Consider the following 20,142-nt stretch of genomic DNA (forward strand, 5'->3'; position numbering starts at 1 on the left):
CACAAGGCCCTGCTCCCGTGCCCACATGTCTGTCCTTGGCCTGCTGCAATGTTCCAGTGAAGCTCAACGCAAACTGGAGGAACATCTCATCTTCCGGTTAGGCACACTACAGCCTTCCGGCCTGAACATCGAATTCAACAACTTCAGACGATTAGCTCTTCCCCACCTCCAACCATTTGTTTTCATCCCATTTCATTTTAACTATTTCTTTCTCTCTTGTCTTTCTTTATATATATTCATCACCCCATCTTATCCATCTTTCGTTACCCTTTCTCCCCTTTGCTTCCCCCTTCCCCTCCCCCTCCCCCCACATCTGCATCTGTCGCAGTTTACCCTCTGATGTTAGGTTCTTTGCAGTTTGGCCTTTCACACCTTTTGTTCCCTGGTGACTGTCATTAGCACTCTTTCCCTTGCTTTCTGTGGCTATTAGCACCCCGTTTCCCTGGGTTTCTGTGACTCATCTTTCATTCTCACTCCATAGTATAAATATTTCCCACATTCTCTGTCTTTAGCTTTGACGAAGGGTCACCTGGACTCGAAAGGGCAGCACGGTAGCATTGTGGTTAGCACAATTGCTGCACAGCTCCAGGGTCCCAGGTTCGATTCCCGGCTTGGGTCACCGTCTGTGCGGAGTCTGCACATCCTCCCAGTGTGTGCGTGGCTTTCCTCCAGGTGCTCCGGTTTCCTCCCACAGTCCAAAGATGTGCAGGTTAGGTGGATTGGCCATGCTAAATTGCCCTTAGTGTCCCAAATTGCCCTTAGTGTTGGGTAATGGGGATAGGGTGGAGGTGGGGGTTTGGGAAGGGTGCTCTTTCCAAGAGCCGGTGCAGACTCGAGAGCCGAATGGCCTCCTTCTGCACTGTAAATTCTATGATTCTATGAAACGTTAGCTCTTTTCTCTCCCTGCAGATGCTGCCAGACGTGCTGAGATTTTCCAGCATTTTCTTTTTGGTTACAGAACCGTACCAGATTCCCCATCATTTCAATTGACATCCTCACCATCAATCTCTCCGACGACAAGAGGTCTCTTTTTAGTCTCAACCTAGTCAGACCTTTGCATATAAAAAACAATTATTTTCCTGTCTCCAGACATCCAATAATTTCCCCTCTCCCCTAGATACTGGTTCCTTTACAAGGTGCAAGGTACCCTCTTGTTACTCAATCGAGTGCCCACCATATGCTCAACATCTGGAATTCAAAAGGTTGGCGAACCATGGGCAGCATCAGAGCCAGGCCCAAGTATCTGTCCTCACCTGACACCCACACGCTCGTGCACATTCAGTGGTGGATTTTGGCAGAGCAATCAGAAGTGGGAACACTGGCCGATTTCCACCTCCCTTGATCCAGATAATTGAGGTCAATTGGAGGACCCCTTTCGGATATCAAACACACAGGGGAAACCACATAAAGTTCAAAGATGTAATATAAACAAAAAAAAAAAGCTAATCAAAAAGAGGTAAACAACTTCCCTTAGAAGCAGAAGTGACATATTGTGCAAAAGTGCACCCATTCTTCAGCTTCCAGCATCACAGCTCTAATTAGCACTAACCACAAAGTTTATACTTGACTACTACAGTGCACATGTGCAGTCAGATTTAGATGAAGAACATGTGAATAATTAAGAATACCTGCATACAGTGCAGTAGGCTACTATAGAGTATCATGTGCATAATTAGTCTTGGGAGAAAAATCTGGGGCGAAATTCTCCGGTATCGGCGCGATGTCCGCCGACTGGCGCCCAAAACGGCGCAAATCAGTCGGGCATCGCGCTGCCCCAAAGGTGTGGAATGCTCCGCATCTTTGGGGGCCGAGCCCGCGCTGGACGAATATCTGCCCCACCAACTGGCGGAAAAGGCCTTTGTTGCCCCGCCAGCTGGCGCGGAAATGGCATCTCCGGGCGGCGCATGCGCAGGAGCATTAGCGGCCGCTGACGGCATTCCCGTGCATGCGCAGTGGAAGGAGTCTCTTCCGCCTCCGCCATGGTGGAGACCGTGGCGAAGGCGGAAGGAAAAGAGTGCCCCCACGGCACAGGCCCGCCCGCGGATCGGTGGGCCCCGATCGCGGGCCAGGCCACCGTGGGGGCACCCCCCGGGGCCAGATCGCCCCGTGCCCCCCCCCAGGACCCTGGAGCCCGCCCGCGCCGCCTTGTCCCGCCGGTAAGGTAGGTGGTTTAATCTACGCCGGCAGGACAGGCATTTTAAGAGCGGGACTTCGGCCCATCCGGGCCGGAGAATCGCGCGGGAAAGCCCGCCAACCGGCGCGGCGCGATTCCCGCCCCCGCCGAATATCCGGTGCCGGAGAATTTGGCAACCGGCAGGGGCGGGATTCACGCCAGCCCCCGGCGATTCTCCGACCCGGCGGGTGGGTCGGAGAATCTCACCCCTCATCTCCATAAGGCCGTAAGATGTAGGAGCAGAGGAAGCCATTCATCCCATCAAGTGTGTTCTACCATGCAACGAGGTCATGACTGATCTGGTAAGATAATCCTCAAAGGGCATTGCAAGGAATTCTCTTTTATCAAGGTTGCAAAGATTGTACATTTTCAAAAACAAATCTCAATAATAGCAATTTCTGTTTTTACTAAGGTAGGATTTACTTGTGTAAAAAAATGTTTGTTAAAATGATTGGACATTATGAAAATGTGTCCACTTTGTCAATGACGGTCGTGAGATTAAATGCTTGTGTTTTCTTTCAATTCACTCTTGGGTGAATGGGCACCATCAACAAGGCCCGCATTTACTGTCCACCCTGGGTTTTCCTCAAGCGGTTGTTGGCGAGCTTCTTGAACCGATGCAATACATGTGGTGAAGGTACCTCCACAATGCTATTAGCTGCAGAGCGAGTTGCATAATTTTGACCCAGTGATCAATAATAATAATAATAATAATCTTTATTATTGTCACACGTAGGCTTACATTAACACTGCAATGAAGTTACTGTGAAAATACCCTAGTCGCCACACTCTGGCAACTGTTCAGGTACACAGAGAGAGAATTCAGAATGTCCAATTCACCTGGCAAGCACATCTTTTGAGATTTGTATGGGGAAACCGGAACACCCTGTGGAAACCCACACACACACACACAGGGAGAACGTGCAGACTCCACACAGACAGTGACCCAAGCCAGGAATCGAACCTGGGTCCCTGCCGCTGTGAAGCAACAGAGCTAATGTGCTACCGTGCCGCCCATAAAAAGGGAGGTCAATGCATGACACAAGTCAGGATGGTGCACAACATCCAGCTGAGGACATTCCCATGTACTTTAAGATAGTGGAATTCACAGTATACTTAACACAAGAGAGTGACTTGCTAGACTACTTCAGGGTAGAGTTTAATAGTCAAAACCCCATCAGTGTGGGACTGCAGATATATTCAGGCCATACCAAAGGTTTCAAATGACTGTTGACAGTCATTTTAACTGATCTTAGTTTAACAAAACACAATGTAAAAAAACAAATTCAAGTTCTCAAGGTGGGGTTGACCACATATTATTAATCCAGGACCTATAGCATAGACACAATACTGTACCCATCACCTAACTGCTTTGATTTGATTTATTATTGTCACATGTATTAGTATACAGTGAAAAGTATTGTTTGTTGCATGCTGGTATGCAGGGGCTGGTATAGCACAGGGCTAAATCACTGGCTTTGAAAGCAGACTAAGGTAGGCCAGCAGCACGGTTCAATTCCCGTACCAGCCTCCCCGAACAGGCGCCGGAATGTGGCGACTAGGGGCTTTTCACAGTAACTTAATTTGAAGCCTACTTGTGACAATAAGCGATTTTCATTTCATGCTGTACAAACAATGCATACCGTACATAGGGAAGGAAGGAGAGACTGCAGAATATAATGTTACAGTTATAGTAAGGTGTAGAGAAAAGATCAACTTAATCAACTCAGATCAAAAGATCAACTCAGGCTGAGCCTAATCAATCAGAGTCAAATGGCACCACCCAGGAAGTGGGCATCACTGGCGAGGCCAGCATTTATTGCCCAACCCTAACTGCACTTGTTCAGTGGGTATTTAAGAGTGAACCACATTGCGAGGAGTCTGTGATCACATGTAATTCCAGATTACTTTTTTAAAAAAAATTTAGAGTACCCAATTCATTTTTTCTAATTAACGGGTAATTTAGCGTGGCCAATCCACCTAGCCTGCACATCTTTGGGTTGTGGGGGCGAAACCCACGCAAACACGGGGAGAATGTGCAAACTCCACACGGACAGTGACCCAGAGCCGGGATCGAACCTGGGACCTCGGCGCCGTGAGGCAGCAGGATAACCCACTGGGCCACCGTGCTGCCCCTCCAGATTACTTTTTATAAGTTCAAAAGCCACCAACCGCCATGGTGGGATTCGAACCGGGGTCCCCAAAACAGCAGGGCCTCTGGATTATCAGTCCAATGACAGACAATACCACTATTCCACTGCCTCCCTCTGGATAAAAGACATTTTTCATTACCGATCATCCCAATTAAATGAGCACTTGTTCTATTGCTGGGCAGAGTCAACGCTTTCGATCACATATTAGTTCAGCATAATTTTTCATGTTCTGAGCATTGTTTCTGGTACAAGAGGATCTTTTGCCATCACAATAACAAGCTGCTAATTAAGATGAGGGAGTCTGAACTACCTTATACTCAGACGTGTCACACACTAGGAATCCAGGAATCAGTGATTCTGGAATACTTGTGGTGACTACTATGGTTTTATTTTAAAGATATAAAAGCAGCAGCCAGCAAAGGAAAATTGGGATTGTCATAACAGCAAAAGAACACTTTGCTGCACAATGTTGAGACAATGGCTAGGAGACCACATAAGATTTGGTATGGAGGGCATTAGCTATGAGGAGCGGTTGAATAAACTCGGTTTGTTCTCACTGGAACGATGGAGGTTGAGGGGCGACCTGATAGAGGTTTACAAAATGATGAGGGGCATAGCCAGAGTGGATAGTCAGAGGCTTTTCCCCGGGGTAGAGGGGTCAATTATTAGGGGGCATAGGTTTAAGGTGAGAGGGGCAAGGTTTAGAGTAGATGTACGAGGTAAGTTTTTTTTTTTTTTTTTTTTTTTTTTTTTTTTTTTTTTTTTTTTACACAGACGGTAGTGGGTGCCTGGAACCAGCTACCGGAGGAGGTTGTGGAAGCAGGGACGATAGTGACATTTAAGGGGCATCTTGACAAATACATGAATAGGATGGGAATAGAGGGATACGGACCCAGGAAGTGTAGAAGATTGTAGTTTAGTCGGGCAGCATGGTCGGCACGGGCTTGGAGGGCCGAAGGGCCTGTTCCTGTGCTGTACATTTCTTTGTTCTTTGATTTAAGCGCATGTCATTGAAATTGTACCAGAATTTGACCAAAATATGTCACCTCGCTCTCTCACTCCAATAGCTATAAAAAGAAATGGGGGTTCTGGAGAGCTGTAGGAAATGGAGATGTTGGGCGGAAATTAAAGTTTACCTTCCTGACCTGTATGAAACAGACACTCTACCCACAAGTAGGGGGGTCAGCACTAACGGGACTGCCGTTTAAACAAGCCCGACACAAATTCCGCTACCTGGGAATACAAATAGCCCATGACTGGAAAGGGATCCACAAATGGAACATCACCAGTCTTACGGGGGAAGGAAAACAGGCCCTGCAAAGATGGAACACACTCCCACTCTCCCTCACGGGGAGAGTCCAGACGATCAAAATGAACGCACTGCCCAGGTACCTCTTCCTACTAAGAACCATCCCGATCTACATCCTCAAGGCCTTTTTTCAATGCACTGGACAAACTAATCATGGCGTTCGTATGGGGAGTAAAAAATGCTAGGATCCCAAAGAAGGTCCTACAAAAAACAAAATCCAGGAGGGGGCTAGCCCTCCCAAACCTACAATTCTACCACTGGGTGGCGACGGCCGAGCGAATAAGGGGATGGATCAAAGAGTCAGAAGCAGAGTGGGTGCACGCGGAAGAGGCCTCCTGCATGGGGACCTCCCTCCGGGCCATCGCCACGGCGGCACTCCCATCCCCACCCAAAAAACATTCCAGCAGCCCGGTGGTGATAGCCACCCTCCAGACCTGGAACCAACTACGGCAGCAATTTGGCCTGACCAAAATGTCGGACAAAGCTCCGATCTGCAATAACCATTGGTTCACATCAGCACTGACTGACGCCACCTTCAAAAGGTGGGGGGCAGGATGGAGGGACACCGAGAGTCAGGGACCTATACACGGATGGCAGGATCGCAACACTGGACGAACTGACAGAGAAATTCCAGCTAGCCAGGGGGAACGAGCTAAGGTATATACAGCTGAAAAACTTCCTGTGAAAGGAGACAAGGACGTACCCACAACTCCCATGACAGACACTACTGGAAAAACTACTGGACGCAAGAATACTAGACAAAGGAAACTGTAGCGACATGTATGACCGACTGATAGAAAGGGCCGACACCATACTGGACACAACAAGAAAGAAATGGGAGGAGGACCTGGGGATTGAGATAGGGTGGGGACTCTGGAGCGAAGCACTGCACAGGGTTAACTCCACTTCCACGTGCGCAAGGCTCAGCCTGACGCAACTAAAAGTGGTACATAGAGCCCACTTAACAAGAACCCGTATGAGTAGGTTCTTCCCGGAGGTGGAGGATAGATGTGAACGGTGCCAAGGAGGCCCGGCCAACTACGCCCACATGTTCTGGTCTTGCCCCAGACTTGTAGGGTACTGGAGTGCCTTCTTCGAGGCAATGTCCAAAGTGATGGGGATGAGGGTGGAGCCATGCCCGAAAGTGGCGGTCTTCGGGGTCTCAGACCAGCCAGACCTATCCCTGGGGAGGAGGGTGGACACCCTTGCCTTTGCCTCCCTGATCGGCTGCCGTAGAATCCTGTTCGGCTGGCGGTCAGCAGCACCACCCACAGCTGCAGACTGGCTGTCCGACCTCTCGGAATCTCTCCAAATGGAGAAAATCAAATTCGCCATCCGAGGGTCAGACGACAGAACGTGGGAGCCATTCACGCAATTGTTCCGGGACCTGTTTGTGGCCAACGAATGAGAGGAAGAATAGCCAGGTAGTCAAGAATCAGGGGGGAGTAGCCGGGGCGGGGAGGGGGCAGCTAAGCCTACGAGGAAAGAAAGGTGAACCACAGGAGGGGGGGGGGGGTGGGGGGGGAGGAAAGAGACAGGGAACAAGAGAGGAGAATCAAGGAGTAGGGAATGAGGAGAACGAAGAAGAAAGACGGGAGGAACGGCAGAAGTGGCGGTGAGCGCCAGTCAGCAGCGAGATCCATCCGGGAGAAGCGACAACAACACCAAACCCATTCGAGTATTGCCCACTGTAATTGTTTCTCCGGAACCCGAATATATATTTACCTCCCCGGTCTCCCCCCCACCCCCCCTCCCACAAACAGTCGCCTACTTATGTGTTGTAAATAATTTTGCCAGTTGTACAGAGTTGCTGCTGTTGAGCTGGTGCACAATACCCGACCAGTTATCCTACTTTACTTTTTTTTTTTTAAATTGTAATTTTTTAAAAACTATTTATTATTTTCTTCTCTTTGGTATGTTTGGGTGTGCCCTTCTCATATATATATATATATATTTATAAATATATATATATATATATATATATATATATATATGTTTCTTATCCTGTGTACATAACGGTAAATATACTTTGTTCAAAAACCCAATAAAAAACATTTATTAAAAAATGAAACAGACTCTCTGCAGGCAACTTATAAAAGAACAAATATATGGAACCTTGAGAAATTCTGTGCAAATGCAAATATGTTCTGTGGATGGTATGTTAGATAACAGAATTAAGCTGTGAGGCACCTACTGTTTTGATGCTTTGTCAAAGCAGAAAAACAATTAAAATGAAGAAACCAAACAGGAAGGGCTCATCAATTATCAAACTGTGGGATACTGAAACAGCAGAATGATCAGAATAGTTTTATAATGACAATAATAATAATCTTTATTGTCACAAATAGGCATTACATTAAACCTGCAATGAAGTTACTGGGAAAAGCCCCTAGTCGCCACACTCCAGCACCTAGAACATTACAGCGCAGTACAGGCCCTTCGGCCCACGATGTTGCGCTGACCTGCGAAACCACTCTAAAGCCCATCTACACTATTCCCTTATCGTCCATATGTCTATCCAATGACCATTTGAATGCCCTTAGTGTTGGCGAGTCCACTACTGTTGCAGGCAGGGCATTCCATGCCCTTTCTACTCTGAGTAAAGAACCTACTTCTGACATCTGTCTTATATCTATCTCCCCTCAATTTATTGCTATGTCTCCTCGTGCTAGACATCACCATCCGAGGAAAAAGGCTCTCACTGTCCACCCTATCCAATCCTCTTGTATGCCTCAATTAAGTCACCTCTTAACCTTCTTCTCTCTAACGAAAACAGCCTCAAGTCCCTCAGCCTTTCCTCATAAGATCTTCCCTCCGTACCAGGCAACATTCTGGTAAATCTCCTCTGCACCCTTTCCAATGCTTCCACATCCTTCCTATAATGCGGCGACCAGAATTGCACGCAATACTCCAAATGCGGCCGCACCAGAGTTTTGTACAGCTGCAACATGACCTCATGGCTCCGAAACTCAATCCCTCTACCAATAAAAGCTAACACACCGTACGCCTTCTTAACAACCCTCTCAACCTGGGTGGCAACATTCAGGGATCTATGTACATGGACACCGAGATCTCTCTGCTCATCCACACTGCCAAGAATCTTACCATTAGCCCCAGTACTCTGTCGTCCTGTTACTCCTTCCAAAATGAATTACCTCACACTTTTCTGCATTAAACTTTGGGTACACAGGGAGAATTCAGAATGTCCAATTCACCTGAAAAGCACGCCTTTCAGGACTTGTGGGAGGAATTCGGAGCGCCTGGAGGAAACCCTCGCAGACACAGGGAGTACATGAAGACTCCACCCAGACAGTGACCCAGGAATCGAACCTGGAACCCTGGCGCTGTGACGCAACAGTGCAGGCGGCATTTGGAGAAAAAATAATTTGGTGCTAACCACTGTGCTACCGTGCCGCCAATTTGAATTGGTTTTTCCAAATTACCAATGCATTTGGAAAAAAAATTATCATCCTTGGAATGCAATCATTGCTGTCATGGCCAGCATTTATTGCTTGTTTCTAGTTGCCCCCAAGAAGGTGATGGGTGCGGTTAAGTAGGGAGTTCCAGGAATTTAACCCAGTGACCATGAAGAGACAGAAATATATTTTCAAGGCCGGGTGTTCCGTGATTTGGACGAGAACTTGGAAGTGCACCTACTGGCTGCGTCCCTCAATGTGGTGGAAGTCAGGGCATTAGAAGGTGCTGTCAAAAGAAGCTTTAGTGGGTCACTGCAGTACATTCTGTGGATAGTAAACTCTGCAGTCATAGCACACAGTGGTGGAGGGGCTGCATGTCTAGCCTAGCAGATAGGTTGCAAGGTTGCAGATCAAATGCATCGCTTCATCCTCGACCTCGTCAAGAGATGTCCCGCTTGCTACGGAGTACCCAGCATCGGACATAATGTCAGAACCACAGCATTTATGCGGTTGGTCCAGTTGAGTTCTCGTAAAACGGTGATTCCAGGACATTGATTGGATGACATGAAATGTGAGGGGAAACTCAAGAAACAGGATTTAGAATGAGGAATTTAACATGTGACAAGAACACATTCACACATTATCTAAGTGCGACTCAGCTTGATGGTGGTTGAAGACTAGAGTTGAGTCATCTGACAAAAGGCAGGAATTGGGTCTTTTTTTAAAAACTCTGCACTTGCAACCTATTTTACAGTTCGATGAGCTGAAGCAATACGAAAGCATACACCACAAAACACACCACACCAACAGAAACATGCATTTGATTTATGGTGCTTAATTAATCCATTTTGTTGCAATTGGATTAACTGACCCTGGGTTAACAGTCGCTGGTGTGGGAGGATTGCACGGGGTGATATGCGGGAATCCCAGAGACGGTTCTGGAGATGAGTATATTTGATTAGGACACCTTTGGAGAAGAGACCACCAACAGTCAAACTGATTGGAAACGCTCATGAAATGCAGCTCCTCGGGCAGGACAGTATACCTGTGGAATCATATCCTTCCATGAATCAACATTCTGAAGAAAGGGGAAACAAAATGCCAATCTCCCCTAATCCTAGCCAACCTGGGAGTTCCCATTTCAAACATTAATTGAGGGTGCTACAAGACGGGAGTGTTTTTAATAAAAAGTGAAATGAGAAAGTGCACTTGGCAGAAAGACTATTGTTTGCTGGCATCACAAAGTCAGGCTGCAGAATGTGCAGACGATACCAAATTAGGAGAGACAGCTTAGAATCTACAATATACACAAGTTAGACAAAATATGCCAGTGGGCAAATTATTAATATTGACAAAAGGTAAACTCACTGTGCAATGGAAACAAAAGAAAACTGAGATGCGCATCTTTCTAATGGTTCGAGGAGACCGTCCGCAAATTCATGATCACTAACTTGTAGCCCTCAACAAAAAGAACACTGAACGTTACACTACAACCCAAGCAAAACAGAAATCAGAGGAAGTCATGCTTAAAGTGTTCAATCTCCGATTTAAACACATTGAAGAGCTCCGTTCCCAGTTCAAACCCGGAAGGCAGAGCACAGAAAAAAACAGGACACTGATCAATAGCAGAGAAATAATTAGGAGGGAAAACTGCAGAAATGGGGGCGTTTAAGCCCCAAAATGAGGTGACTTTAGAATCTTGGAAGTATGCAGCACAGGGGCCCATCTCACTTTTCCACATTTAAGAAATGACACTTAAAATTTAAAAAAAGATAGATCAAGAATACTGCCTCAAACTCATTCATGACAAGAGGCCAAAGAGAAAAAGAGGTGCCAAATGGTAAAAGGCAAGAATAGCTGTGGAATTATATTCTGCAAAAGACATTTCTATGGTCTTGGCTGTAATGAGACCACTGTGGTTCATAGAATTTACACTATAATTTCCCATATAACCTTTCACCTAATCTCGACAAAAGAAATGCATCCATAGCACCCATCATGACCTCAGGACGTCCCAACTTTGCAGCGAACAAAATACTTCTGAAGAATAGTTACTGTTATGTGGGGAAATGAGGCAGCCAATTTGCACACAGCAACATCTCCAAAAGGTGGCAATGAGGTGAACAGAAAAACTCTGCAGGTCTAACTGCAGCTGGGGAGAGACGTTCCAAGTCCGCATGACAAGAAAGACATTGGATGCAATTTAATAGAAACGAAGCAGAGTCCCGTTTCTGGCGCATTTAGTCAGTGCTTCCCGGCACTTGCAGCACCGAGAACGACCCCGCTATTAGACGGGACTCTGCTTCCGGCCTCAGCGAGGAACGCCCCACCGAGGCCAAGACTCATTTCCTGCACTAACGAGCTCAGCTCGCCACCCGACCGGTCAACCCCGATCTAACCTTTTGGACACTATGGGGCAATTTATCCTGGCCGATCCACCTAACTTGCACATCTTTGAACTGTGGGGAGAAACCGGAGCACCCAGAAGAAACCCACGCAGACATGGCGAGAATGTGCAAACTCGACACAGACAGTGACCCAAGCCAGGAATCGAACCCGGGTCCCTGGAGCTGTGAAGCAGCAGTGCTAACCACTGTGCCACCATGCCGCAATGATAATTGGGAATGCACAAGAGGGTTGAAATACTCAAGAGTCGTGTGCCAGTAGGAGATTAGGCCTCAGAGGGATTTGAGAAAGGTGGATGAGAATTCTAAAATCAAGATATCACTTGAATATGTTGAAAATAAAAGACTCCACTAATGACAGAGAGAGTGTACAAAGGATCACAGATGTAAAGTCTCAAGAGTTCATATTGGTTGTTGAATAGAGGGGGGTGGGTGGGTATGGGATACGCGCAGCAGAATTGTGTAATCCACTGTAGGTGGCATTTAGGAGGCTTCCAGGGAGCACTGGAGGAGAAGTTAAAACAGCTGCTGATAAAAGACATGATGAGGATGCAGCAGCAGTGGGGATGGGGTAAGATAACACGCGTGTGATGCTGTGCAAGTGAAAATGCTAGATCGATTATGGGGTTTGAATAATGTGGAGGATGCACAATATTAGGTTCGGGGCAAGCCTAGAAGAACAACGGAGTCAGGAACTGCTCTTTAAGTAGGAACCAAAGAGGAGAGATTTAATCTTGGTGGAATGTTGGAGAAGTTTTTGTACATACAATGATGAACAACACAACAGAGGCTGTAGAGTCAAAAGTGGTGTCAGAAATAAAGGCATTATCAGAATATTTTCTTCATGTAAAGCTATTATTGGACTAGACGGAGTGTCCAGTTTGAATTTTTCAAGAGATGCTTAACCAGTTCTTCCTGCCCAAAATATTAACTTGGCACAGAATTAGAATGAACTGTTTCTTTTAAAAAAAATAAATTTAGAGTACCCAATTCATTTTTTCCAATTAAAGGGGCAATTTAGCGTGGCCAATCCACCTAACCTGCACATATTTGGTTTGTGGGGGAGAAACCCACGCAAACACGGGGAGAATATGCAAACTCCACACGGACAGTGACCCAGAGCCGGGATCGAACCTGGGACCTCGGCACCGTGAGGCCACAGTGCTAACCCACTGCGCCACCGTGCAGCCCCCAAATGAACTGTTTCTGATGGTATAATTTCTAGGTCAGAGCCACTTGTCTGACGATTACCAGCAACTCTCACCACATCCCAGTTAGCCTGCTCCCAGAGTAACAAATCAAAATTTCCAGCAAGGAAATGTACAAACAGGATAGAGGACCATTATACTCGGAAACCCTCCATGAGCAAGTAAAATTCCAAGGTCCATGGCCAACGAGAACTGATTGAAGATGTTTCTCCAACTATAGTGAACTACATTCCATGAATCATAGTTTGTACAACACGTAATAGGTTACAAAATTAGCCACTGCTGCCGAGCCCTCATTTTGTACGTGTGGGCATGGGTGTGTGTGTGCATAGTCACCGTGTACAATTGAAGCAGTCTCGCATTCAAGTCAAACCCACTCAGTATTATCCTGACAGCCAAAATGACATCATGCTAGAGGAAGGCTTCAATTAAAACTTCAACCATTGAAACGTTAATGATTTATTATATTCATTCACTTTAGCTCAAGGCGCTTTGACATTTTAAATGCTCTGGCTGAAGACAGTTCTCTTGCTGCAACTGTTAGCAGAAAGTCAAGGACTTCCTTTGTGCCAGGCATCCATTTTGCCATAGGCATTAGCAGACGCCACCAAGTTTGCTTGCCCATGGAGTCTGACAGCAGAGAAAGTAGTGAATAAACCAGCAGTCCGGTGCTAAACAAAAGCAGCATACTGCAAGTGCTGAAATGAAAAGAGACACTAAAGTGTTGGAAATACACAGCAGGTTTGGCTTCATCTCTGGAGAGAGATAGTTAACATTTTGACTTGAATATGGCTCTTCAGATCTTCTAGTTTGTATTGGATTCAAAAGGATAACTCTGCTCCACCCTCTACAGATGCTGCCAGGCCGGCTGAGTATTTCCAGCACTTAGATCATAGAATTTACAGTGCAGAAGGAGGCCATTCGGCCCATCGAGTCTGCACCGGCTCTTGGAAAGAGCACCCTACCCAAGGTCAACACCTCCACCCTATCCCCATAACCCAGTAATCCCACCCAACACTACGGGCAATTTTGGACACGAAGGGCAATTTATCATGGCCAATCCACCTAACCTGCACATCTTTGGACTGCGGGAGGAAACCGGAGCACCCGGAGGAAACCCACCCAGACACGGGGAGGATGTGCAGACTCCGCACAGACAGTGACCCAAGCCGGAATCGAACCTGGGACCCTGGAGCTGTGAAGCGATTGTGCTATCCACAATGCTACCGTGCTGCCCCCAGTGACTTTCTGTCACTGAAATATAACATTTGCTTTCAAACGCCACACCAATACTTTCACAACACTGAACAGAATACTCTCCTGTACGTTCACCAATGTAAATCTTCACATGGACAGAGCAGCAGACTGGAATGTGCCCATCTTCCAACTCTAGGACTCGCTTGACATTTCTCTGGCACGACCGGTCACAGTGCAGACAAGATGTGTGCTGATGTCACAACAGGCTCTACAAATGTTCTCTACAAAAGCTCTACATCATCCTGGGCAACTGTTCTGCATGAGGCAAGGAGATTCTTACAAACCAATATGGGGCGCGAGTTAACCTCAAGTCTGATGTAAAGAATATAAATTTTAGAAACCAGCAGCAATGAGAAAACTTGTAAAGCTCAAAAGGTCTCTAGAACCATCTCAAGACAAGTTTGGATAACTCATTCCTGAGATCGGCCCATTTGTCCTCCTCCATCACTCACTCAAAACAATATCATTAGCTGGATATTCTAGTCACCAACCAAGATTGCTGAGGCTTTCCCATCAAAGTTCAGTTGAGTTCCACCCCTTCCTGCTCCAACTCCACTCCCCAACTATGCCCCTGCCCTCCCCTGAAGGCATTAACGCGCATTGGTTTAGTTCAAACAGGCACCAGTAGATCTCAGGAGGTAGCCATTCCACCACCCCCTGCCAGCAGAACTAATGGAAATCTTAGCCATCTTTTTCCCCATCCCACCCCTCCACTGCCTAGAAGTGACCAACCATAGCACCCAACTGACTGCTCCAACCATGATCAGCTGACTCAGCACAAACCAGATAGTCAAACAAGGAAGCTTACTGCTCCTGTACCATGCAGCGTGGGGAATTTATACAGCAGCTCCCCGGGAAACCTGACTTGCAATGTAGAAAACACAATCATTTAATCAATATGGAATTAGGGCTTCTCCAGTGCCTCAGTGAGCAGCTGAGCCACGCAGTGCAGGCAAGTCTCAAATTCGAACCTGGGTCAATGCTAATTTAGTTGAGCTCAATTGGGTGACAATAGGAGCAGCACAGGTGGGACCTGCACAGAGTTCAAGACGAAGAGGGAAGAAAACAAGTAAACATGGTCGAGGTTCTATCTCAATCGTGGTCCAGCCATTTTTGCTGCATTCGCATGAATGGACAAGATGGGGTCCCACTTTTCACACTTACTAATAGTCAGAAAATCTGTTGACACTCACCATCAAGATAAATCTACACTGTACAACAACGGCTTGAGCAAGATGTCTGTAAGAACATAGTCTTTTTTTAAAAAACAGGTAACACCTTTGGGTGGAGAAATGAGCAACTGCCGAGATTTTAACCTGCAAAGACAGGTCATAACACTCACTCACATCCGTGTAAGATGGCTGCAAATCTGGCCTAGTTAAACAACAAATGTATGCTGCTGAGCTATATTGATGCTTCAGAGTGAAGCCGGGCCTTTGCCTGTACTCCCTTGACAATGGTTAAATAACAGTCCGAACTTTGCAGATAAACGCCACTCTCACATCTGGCAGGTTTTCTCCAAAGTTCCCCTTGGCCAGAAGGATAGGAGGGAGGAAAGAGCCACCACTGTCTGTTTACAGAGGCATACACAGAAAGTAGTGATCAGGTGCTTCCATTCATTCTGCACAATATCAAATGTTATAAATGTACTTCATAATAACTGCACTAGGAATTAGCTCCAAATGCATTAGCAAATCCTAATTGGGGTCAATACACTGCGTATTTTAGTCTCCATTCTGATCAATCGAAGTAGGCACAAGAACAGCGGAGGAAACAATAAAGCTACAAGTTGGCAGCAGAACTGAAGCACAAACATTTAAAGCACAACTGGGACACGGTACCAGCACCGAGTATTCGCGGAGTCTAGATGTCTATTTCAGAGCTCTGATCAGGCATTACAATTAAACTCCAACGCCTCAGTAGTGACGATATAGTCAAGCAGAGTTAGGATGTCCCAGCTGCCAACTATTTAGGGGGTAACCTACTTTCAACCTTAATGATTTGCAGCTCGCCATCACCGGAGATGGGGGAGGCCCTGCCACCGGATCTGGCTGCCCATTCAAAATGGTGGCCAGATACCAGGATTCCGATGGAATCCAGCAAGTTCTCCACCATGCCGAGCCCTGCTCCCAGCGCTATCTGAGACCAGTCCCAATTCTCTGCTGGCAGGAGCACTGGACTCCCAAATGGATAATCCGGCCTTTGAAATTACTCATTGTTCAATTTCAGCTTTCACCCCTAAACAATTGCCCCCAAATCCCCCCGTACTGACCATATCCCCAAACTCTTAGTGTGCAGTTGTGAAAAGCGTGTTACATCTGGGAATGCTAGATTGGAATTTGCCTCTATTCTTAATGGGCGGGGGGGGGGGGGGTTGTGAGAAATACTGCGGCTGCACAAATAGTTCCTCCATGTCACCTTAGAGTTGAACAGAGATTTTTCACTTTCTAAGTAATTAAGGAAATAAAAGGCAGCACTCTCTTGAGAAAGTAACTTGGGTCATGTCTTAAATGAGTCACGAGGGAGATTTTGTATGAAAGTGGCTTTCCAGGGCAACGCTGGTCCAGTTGGCCTGAGCAGAAGGGAAGTAGCTGGTCAGCATGCAGTATGTCTCAGTCTGGCTAAGCCGGAATCGAGATCAGAAGGTAGAGTGGGATTCAACTTCCATGTTGGTGTCGCCTTTGCCCCGCCTACCTTGGACTGCCAATGAAGAGTTAGGGTTGAACGACTGAAAGCTTCCTGGGGATATGACAGTAGCAGCCCACACAACTCCCCGTGATCTAACTGCAGACAAGGAAGTGGCAGAAAACTTGCATTCACCATATTAATTTTTGTTTAACTTCCATTTTAAAACATGGTGATGTGTTGGGCAGGTTGGTTCGATGTGGACTGCACTCAATGCAGGGAAGTTAGAAACAGACATCTAACACAGGAGGAGATTCAACACTGTTTTATTCAACTAGATGAACTGCTGCACATATTCAGCTGTGGGTCGACACTATACTGATCTGACCAGTGACCTTGTAGTAGCCTGACCAGACTTACTAGCTACCGCATGGTGTTTGTGCTGGCTAGCTCGTGGACTCTGACCGTCTCAGTAGCTGGGTCCCGAGAGAGCGGGAAACCTAGTGCCCTCTGGCTTTATAGTGGCAGTGTCCTGCCTGGTGATTGGCTGTGCTGTGTCGCATGCTTACTGGTCATCCTGTGTGTCAATCACTGCCTGTCTGCATCTCATTATATACATGAGTGGATATTATGACACATGGTGCTAAAATAAAGATCTTCCCCAGCTGCCCAATATTTAAGACATCCTTCCTCAACACCAAATGAACCATCTCGTAAAATTTTAATAGGATACACAAGATACCCTGAATTTAAGATGAAGTAAATACTGTTTGTACTTTTGGACAACTGTCAAAGCCTTATCATGTTGTCCTTCAGCCTCGAAAGCACAGAGAACACTAAACTGACAGTACTGAGTAAAGACCAGCATAAACTGAACTGGTTTGCTTTGTGGGAGACCTCAGGAATAAAAAGATTAAATTGACTGTTAGTTTTCTCATTCTAACCAAATCTGGTTCTGGGCTATGGTTGACACACTGAGCTGGTTATTGTTAGCATTTTCCAGCTACAAGTTCTAGAACAAACATTTACCTGCAGGCTTTACCCAAATCCAATATGAACGCAGCATCATCACCTTGGAAAGGTTCCAAAGGCTACATCCATCTCCAAATGTTTGTTGGGCAACTCTCAAAAGTTTGCCGATAGCCTTCCCAAAAGGTGTATTCTGCAGTGCTTCATTGCCAAGTTTTGGAAATTGAATGGGGGGAATCTATTTTTTTTTTTTTTAAAACCAAACACAATTGGAAAATGGTAGAAATGTGCAGCTGTGTGAGAAGGAAAGTAGTAACGAGTCGGGCTGGAAGCTGAGCGAGTCTCTTACCGTATGGAATTCTGGATGCAAAAAAAAAAAGGCTCACTGACCTTTCTCGGCGCATGGGGTTCTCGAGTATATCCTCCCTCCCCTCTTCAAATGGGCCAAAATGGTCCACTTCTGCTCCGACATCTTCATCGAAACTGATCAGATAATCTACTCACTTCTCCCTCACAGCTTCTGGGTGACCGCTTTGCAGAACACCTTTGGTCCGTCCGCAAGCAGGACCCAGACCTTCCTGTCACTTGCCATTTCAACTCACCGTCCTGCTCTTACGTCCACATGTTCATCCTTGGCCTGCTCCAATGCTCCACTCAGGCCCAGCGCAAACTAGAGGAACCTTCCGATCAGGAGCGTTACAGCCTTCTGGACGGAACATGGGAATTCAACAACATCAGGCTGAACTCTCTCCGCCAACTTCACCCCATTTTTATTTCTATCAATTCATTTTCATTTCTTCCATCAATCTGTTTTCCCCTCCCTGTTGTTTCCCATCTCCCACCCCAACCCACTTGGGCCAAATGTTCCCTGTTCCTAGTTGTCCTTTGACACACTTTTTACATTTGTTCTGCCATTAACTCATTCTAATCTCTTTTATGAGCCATTATCAGCACCCTTCTTAGTCATTATCACCACCATTTATATTCCCTTTGTCTTTCTGTCCACGGCATCTTTGTCAATTTCCACCCATCACTGGCCCCCTATCCAGCCCCACTACTCGACGCAAACCCCCCTCCGCCGCCCCCTTACTCTATTTCCAGTTCTCTGTAGCTTCAACAAAGAGTCATCCAGACACAAAACATTAGCTCCCTTCTCTCTCCACAGATGCCGTCAGACTTGCTGAGATTGTCCAGTATTTTATCTGTGCTATTTAACTCAAAACCTTCATGCAGGTCAATGAGACTGAACAAAGAAACAATGGGGCGAGGGGAGGGGGTGCTGTGTGTGGCGAAAATTGTATAGAATAGGGAGAGATTGAGTCAACAAAACTGACTCCCATCAGAGAGGAGATCGGGAGTCTAGCTGGTGAGAAAGGCTTTTTGAAATTCTGGGAAGCAATTGGTGAAGGCAATAACACAAAAGCAGGTGACTAGCTAAGTGAGGTGTGGAGAATGGAAGAGAGATAACAAGAACTGCAGAGGGGCAGCACCGTGGCACAATGGTTAGCACTGCTGTCTCAATGCGGTGAGGACCTGGGTTCAATCCCGGCTCCGGGTAACTGTCCATATGGAGTTTGCACATTCTCTCCATGTCTGCGTGGGTCTCACCGCCACAACCCAAAGAGATGTGCAGGGGAGGTGAATTGGCCATGCTAAATTGCCCCCTTAATTGGAAAAAAAGAATTCAGTACTCCAAATTTATATAGAACTGCAGAAATGTGAAATAAAAACAGGAAATGTTGGAAATACACAGCAGGTCCTGCCAGAATTTTCTTTTTTGAAACAAACAATGCAGGGTGCCATTATTGACATGTTTGTCAAAGTATCATTGTCTCACTAATACATTATACGAAATACACACAAACGTTCTTCTACAGACTGGAGCATACAGCAAAAATGTGCTTTGCACCTTGCACCAGGCAGATAATGTGGTTTCCTAAAAATGACCATTTAGACTATTGCACGCTGGAGCAGTTTCCCATTCTGGCTCATCAGTGCACCAAGCATTTCCATAGAACGACCCTGGAATTATTGATCAGAAAAGACAGTCGATCAGCTAGCACACTCTCCAGGTCTGGGGCATATTGCATAGAATCTTGGGGAGACAAACTACAAAGGAGTTAAATTGTAACGCAGATGACTCTGGCAGTTGTGTCCGTAACTGCAAATGAAGGCCAAAAGCCCACAAAGCAAAGAAAGCCGTCTCTGTGGCTTAGTAGTGGGTAGATAAACCTGCTGTTGTGTTGTAAACATTGACCTGTGCCTACGCTATCGTCCCCTTTAAAATTGTAGCAATGTGCAGGTAAAGTAGTCGCATGATACGCTGGATTGCTGTATGAGCGTAACCAGGTAGCCAATGTACTCACTAAATATGGAGTCTCAGTGGCTGCATGAACAACATTGCTAACGTTCAAGGTGTCAGTAAGCATTTGCAACATAGACTAGTGAAGGAGTAGGGGACCAAAGCCTATTAGCTTCACAATGCATTTTTAAATGCACACATTACCATCTTCCAATCATTAATTTTCATTTCCTCATTTTTGGTCCACACCTGTTCCATTTCCCACCAGATTACAGAGCGAGGAACCTCTCCCAGTCTGCACAATAAAAGGAGTTAAACTGCAATG

The 20,142-nt window shown here is 46.3% G+C and overlaps 1 protein-coding gene across 3 annotated transcripts in view; it reads right to left on the reverse strand.

Moving 5' to 3' along the window:
* The window catches only part of itpk1a (inositol-tetrakisphosphate 1-kinase a), a 286,412-nt gene that overhangs the window by 213,443 nt on the left and 52,827 nt on the right, over positions 1–20,142 (reverse strand). Inside the window, exon 1 of one of the 3 annotated variants that reach the window (XM_072492460.1) lies at positions 18,118–18,138. The exons of the other annotated variants lie outside the window; for them this stretch is intronic. The gene's annotated coding sequence lies outside the window, so the exon portion shown is untranslated. Of the gene's footprint in view, positions 1–18,117; positions 18,139–20,142 lie in introns of those variants that run through there. 3 annotated transcript variants of the gene reach the window in all.

This window comes from Scyliorhinus torazame, chromosome 2 (assembly GCF_047496885.1).
Source record: "Scyliorhinus torazame isolate Kashiwa2021f chromosome 2, sScyTor2.1, whole genome shotgun sequence".
In the NCBI taxonomy this organism is placed as follows: Eukaryota; Metazoa; Chordata; class Chondrichthyes; order Carcharhiniformes; family Scyliorhinidae; genus Scyliorhinus; species Scyliorhinus torazame.